The 6000-nt window shown below is 33.9% G+C and overlaps 1 protein-coding gene across 3 annotated transcripts in view; it reads right to left on the minus strand.

The window, feature by feature from the left end:
* The window catches only part of LOC145247481 (uncharacterized), a 96542-nt gene extending 91124 nt beyond the window's left edge, over window positions 1-5418 (minus strand). For 2 of the 3 annotated variants that reach the window (XM_080109284.1, XM_080109285.1), the window contains exon 1: window positions 4748-5215. The gene's annotated coding sequence lies outside the window, so the exon portion shown is untranslated. Of the gene's footprint in view, window positions 1-4747 lie in introns of all 3 variants that reach the window. The other variant, XM_080109283.1, reaches the window with a different exon arrangement.
* Between the last annotated feature and the right edge of the window lie 582 nt (window positions 5419-6000).

A 6000-nucleotide genomic window follows, 5' to 3' on the forward strand; every position in this document is an offset into this window, starting at 1 on the left:
ATTTGTTTGGTGAATTTCTATATTTCAATGAAACACGTGTAAGATTATCAGTAATAAAATAATATGAATGTAAAATAAATTATGACATATATATTTATATATATATATATATATTTTATAATGTTCACTATATATATATATATATTAATTTTATTTATACGAACATTAATGGCTACATATGTGCATACATGTTTCTGTAATCACCCACGTTGGGGGATTACGTCTTCAGGCCAAGAATTACCTTCAAAAGTCTTGGCCTGAAGACGTAATCCCCCAACGTGGGTGATTACAGAAACATGTATGCACATATGTAGCCATTAATGTTTGTATAAATAAAATTAATATACCTGCTCTGTTCACTCATTGAGCACTATTTTGGTAGACATATGTTGCTTCATTGGATGTACTTCTAGGAAACTAAACTCTACTGGCTATATATATATATATATATATATATATGTGTGTGTGTGTGTGTGTGTGTGTGTGTGTGTGTGTGTGTGTATCTATATATACACACATATCTATATATATATAATGCGTTGTTCTCAGCTTTCAAAACGCATTCATTTATATACGTAATTATTTTCAATTTTCAATCAACACAGCGTTTCAAATGCAGGTAAAGAAGAAGAAAAAAAACGTTCTTTCCCAATTTCAATTTTGCGCGGTTGGCTGTTTTTTTTTTATTTTATTTTATTTTAAATGTCGAGCCGTTACCAAGACCATGGGGCTACTATCATCACTCTCGCACGTAGAATTCCACCATGCGGTCAAGAAAAAGAAAAAAGAAAAACAAAAGCAGACTCTTCATTGATAAGTATGTTTAGCATCGGAATATATCTGATATAAGCAAATAAATTTGTTTATATGTTAAAAACATGCGTTGTTCTAAGCTTTCCAAACGTATTCATTTATATACGTAATTATTTAAAATTTTTAATTTTTAATTAACACAACGCATCAAATGCAGGTAAAGAAGAAAAAAAATTATTTCCTAATATATATATATATATATATATATATATATATATATATATATATATATATATATATATATATATAGAGAGAGAGAGAGAGAGAGAGAGAGAGAGAGAGAGAGAGAATATGAGTTACATATAAGTTTATGTTTAACTTAAATACCCTTAATGCTAGAAATCAGTTGTTATTTTGGTGTCAACTTCCACTCATTCCATCTCAACCCTGTACTGATGAGGTGATTATATCTAACAACTACGACATCGTCTCTGAAATGATCGTACACTATCCCTGATTTTTTTGTTTTTTGGTTTTTTTTTCTTTTACATGTTAACGAACTTATACTAATGTATTTATTTCATTTGCTTCACACGGACTTTCCATTCCTTATCTAACTCCGGATATTTTTTAAAGAGATTCTTGAAGATATATTACGGAACTCTTTTTAGACTCACTAATCACCTCACCTATTGCGAATCTTTGGATGCCACTGGATATTTACAATCATACATATGGAACTTTGCTGAGTATTTCCTTTTTATTTAATCTATAAACTTATACTTTTCTTTCACTTTTCTTTCTGGAATGTTTTCAACAATTTAGCTAACCAGCAAAAGTAGACGCTTATCTGTATTTACCTTCTGCTAACAATTTTTCCTCTGAGGAAAAGAGCGTTTCTTTGAAACTCCATGGAATAAAGAACCTTCCACTTTTATTTCGTATTCCTTGTTTGGAATAAAATATTGTAAATTTAATTCTACAATATCTTGACCCTTTTCACTCTTATTTTTATCATTCACAATATATATTTGTATATATTAGGAACGATAAAAAAAAAAACTACAGTAAAATTATGTAGGACTTCGTAACGTAACGGATACCGCACCGCACCGGACTATAATACATATGGTCTGAAGTTCGATTTCTAGAGAGACGGTCAGATTACGCTGAGGAGAAGTAAGGCCTCCAAACATAATATCCGTAGATTACTGTTATATATATATATATATATATATATATATATATATATATATATATATATATATATATATATATATATACTTCATTTACTCACATAAAATTAATATACGAAAATATAAATTAATGTGTAAACTTTAAGTATTTACTTCAAAAGTACTCAATGCGTAGGTAGAGCTAGTTAGTAAGCACCTTTCCCCAGCCGTGGATCGAACACACATATATATTTTATAACTTACTATATATATATATAAATCAGCAGCATTTTTTTCTCTTACGCATATTTTATTAAATAAATCGATGTTTTGTTTGTTTGTTCATTAATTCTATTTCCGATCCTTCTTCACTTCTGGCAGGAACTGGTTGATGTAATCACCATATTTATCATAAGTCCGAGTACTTTCCAACCCTTAAGGATTTATCGTCAGGGATAGATTAGTCTAACTGGTTCTACAAAATTTATGTAGTTATATACCACAAGATTCTTATTCGGAAGTTGGAAAGGATTGGGAATAGAATTAATAGACAAAACAACGTCTCTTTTATTTAATCATATATATATATATACATATATATATATATATATATATATATATATATATATATATATATATATATATATATATATATATTCTGTGTATTATACAAACATTTTAATAATCACACGGGTTTCATTGGATTTACCTCTAAGAAAACCAATCTATAAAACCATTATACACACACACACACACAGACACACACACACACACACACATATATATATATATATATATATATATATATATATATATATTGTCATCCACATACAGTACTGTTTCGTTGTATCACAACTCATCAGTGCGGCTAGACATACACCTTTCCCCAGCCGTGGATCGAACCTACAACCGTCGCATATATATATATATATATATATATATATATATATATATATATATATATATATATATATATATATATATATGTTAAAAAAGAGTAAATCTTTAAGAAAGCAAAACTTATCAAGATAAGAAAAACTCAACACTATTAAGAGGAGCAAACAATATAATTAAAATGAAAGATGAGGAATAAAAGTTATATAGAACATTATAGGATCATCAGAACAAGGAGGAAAAGTTAAGGGAAACATTAAGAAAAAAACTCCTTAGGCCATGGCATTTCGAAGCTAAGTGCCTCTCATCAGAAGAGGAGAAGGGCCAGAATTATACAAAATGCAAGTATAGAAAAAAAAAACTGGCTTAATGACATTTACATATGAAATGAAAATGAAGGAGTAGGATAAAATTTTTATTTTAATTATTATTTACCAGTTTATCATATTCCTACTAGGAGTTTTCACACAGGTTTACATCAAAGATTTCTCTTTAAGAACAACCTATAGTGTTCCCTGGAGTCTGGGTGACGACAAGTCTCCCCAGATTTTCAGTACTCGCCACCTCTTTCGATAACCTTTGTAAATTTATTTGGGTTATCGCAACAGCCGTTTACCATTGATTTCTCGTTGGTAGCAACCCTTGGTCGTCACTGGAATTTGGGTGGCAATAAGCCTCCCCAAGTTCCCAATCCACTCCTAATTCCCCCTCCTACTCTTCCTCCTCCTCCTCCTCCTCCTCCTCTTCTTCTTCTTCTTCTTCTTCTTATTATTATTATTATTATTATTATTACATAGAATTAAATAGATATTTACTTTACATACGTGTACATGGTGCGTACAGACATACGTATTTACATTAGATGAAGACGCTGAAAGAAGAAAGTGACTCTTTCTCTAGATACTCACAACGACATTAAGAACTGTTAGAGAGTGATTGAACTACATATAATATTGACATATAGACAGGGGAACATATAGACAAATAGATAAAAGGGAAATGGTCAGATTATTGTACATCACGGCTAATCAGAACCATTAACGCAGATTTTTTTCAACCATAACTCAGTCCCAGAACTAAAGTATACTCTAATATGCAATTTGTGATATTAAGCTATGTCTGATAAAAAAGGGGGGAAGCAAACGTTGATTGACTCGCATTTAGTATAATACTGATTTAGAAAACAGCTATGCTTTAGTTATTCACACATTAAGACACGAACACTTCTTGCGTTGGGGAAAGCTTCATCTCTATATCGCCATTAGTAAAGACCTTAGCAGAGAAATGTTTCCTTCAGCGCCCAAACCAACAGAGTCTAGACAATTTTTAAAATGATCCCTTAGCCGTTTGTTGTAGCATGTTCATGGTCCTGGGCAGTTCTAGGAGGTCCACCCTCTCACTCAGGCTTTACCTTTCCCATTTAAGAAGGGATTAGTTTACTGCTAATCACTCGAGGCGCATCTACCGAAGATTGTCGACGGGGCAGTCCAGGCATTTTTTGTAGACTAGCGTGCTCGTCCTCTAGGGTGCTGGCTTTTCAAATACCATTTTGCGATTTTTATGTCTCGTCTTTCTGAGGTGGGAGAAATATAAATAACCACCATCCTAAGGTTCTTCGCTTTTTACCTGAGATTAAATTTAATTTCAACAAACGTCTTCCTGCCCGATTAAATGTAATGTGAAAAAACTGTTGCCGCACAACTCCCCACTTACGTTGTCCGCCCCCCCCATAGAATCTGGACCCATATCACAATATCCTTTTACCGTTCAGTCGCAATGTTCTTTGTTTGGATGAATTTCTTTTTAACTTTCGGATTAACAAGTTGTTTTTTTTGTTTTTGTTTTTTTTTTTGTTCAAAATTTAACTGTGTTGTAAGTTAGAATTAATATTTTATTTTTAATTAAATATAATAAAATTGACTTACCTGTATAAAATGCCCCCTCCTTCCTCTGTCCAGAACAGCAGGAGTCGTAGTCGATAGCGGTGGCGTCGGCAGAGAGTTTGCCAAAAAATGGGGTGGGGGTGATAAAGCAAAGAGTTCAAGCTTGACTTATTCCCGCCAAAGTATGTAGTTTACAACAAAACACGGGGAAAGCCAAAAAATACGACCGGCAAGTTTATTTAATATCTCTATATCTATTTCTCTTTTTCTCTCTCTATATATGTGTATCTTTTGAGTGTGTTGTTATTTAGGCGCGTGCACGAATGTCCTTTGCCGTGTGTATGTGTGTTTGCGTGTGTGTGTGTTTTTGTTTGTTTGTTTGTTTGTTTTTTACACGCGGCCGTGTGTCTGTCCGTGTGTGGCCCGTTCTTTTCGCGCCAATGTCAACTACTTGATACCGACAAGCATTAAATACCAGTACTTGCTGACTACCCACACATTAAATAATTCAACCTGAAAAAAAAAAGTGTTTTCCTATATAACATCCCCTCACTTTAGCTCTTTTTCTCTCGCTCGATCGCGCGCTCCGCCCCCTTCCCCCTCTCTCTCTCTCTATTTCTCCTCTCTTTCTACCTTGGTTTTTCGTTCTCTATCCCATGCATTTACCCGTTTTTTTTTCTTTTTCTTCCCCTGCCTGTCTGTTTGCCCCCTTCTCTCTTTCTTTCACTCACCCTCCTCTGTCTGTCTGTCTGTCTGTCTTCTCTCTCTCTCTCTCCCCCCTCCCCTCTCACTCTCTCTCTCCCTCTCTCTCTAGCTTCATCCCATCCCTCTATCACCCTTTCTCTTTAGTTTGACTTTAATATCGTTTTCTTTTTCACATACACTCATTCCTTTTTCTCCCTCCCTCCCTCCCTCCCTCCCTATGTCTACCTGTCTGCTCATCTCTCCATTTTCTTCCTTTCTCCCCCTCTATCTCTCTTTCTAGCGCATAGATACTATCTCTTTCTTTCTTTGTTTTCTAACTTTCCCTATCGTGCGCACTCACTTGCTTTCTTTCTTACGCGTATTCTCTTTTATTCTCTTTTATTCTCTTTCCGACTCTCTCCCTTGCATACTTGGTTACTCTAACATCTATCTATAGTTTACTCTCTTTCCACCTCTCTCTCTCTCTCTCTCTCTCTCTCTCTTTCTCTCTGCTCCTCACACACTCTCTCTCTCTCTTCTTTCTCTCTCTCGCACACTGGTTTTCCTATTGTTACTCGCAAACACGCGCACATGCTTTCTCTTTACCCTTC

This window comes from Euprymna scolopes, chromosome 25, assembly GCF_053919585.1.
Source record: "Euprymna scolopes isolate OS-2025 chromosome 25, ASM5391958v1, whole genome shotgun sequence".
Lineage (NCBI taxonomy): Eukaryota > Metazoa > Mollusca > Cephalopoda > Sepiida > Sepiolidae > Euprymna > Euprymna scolopes.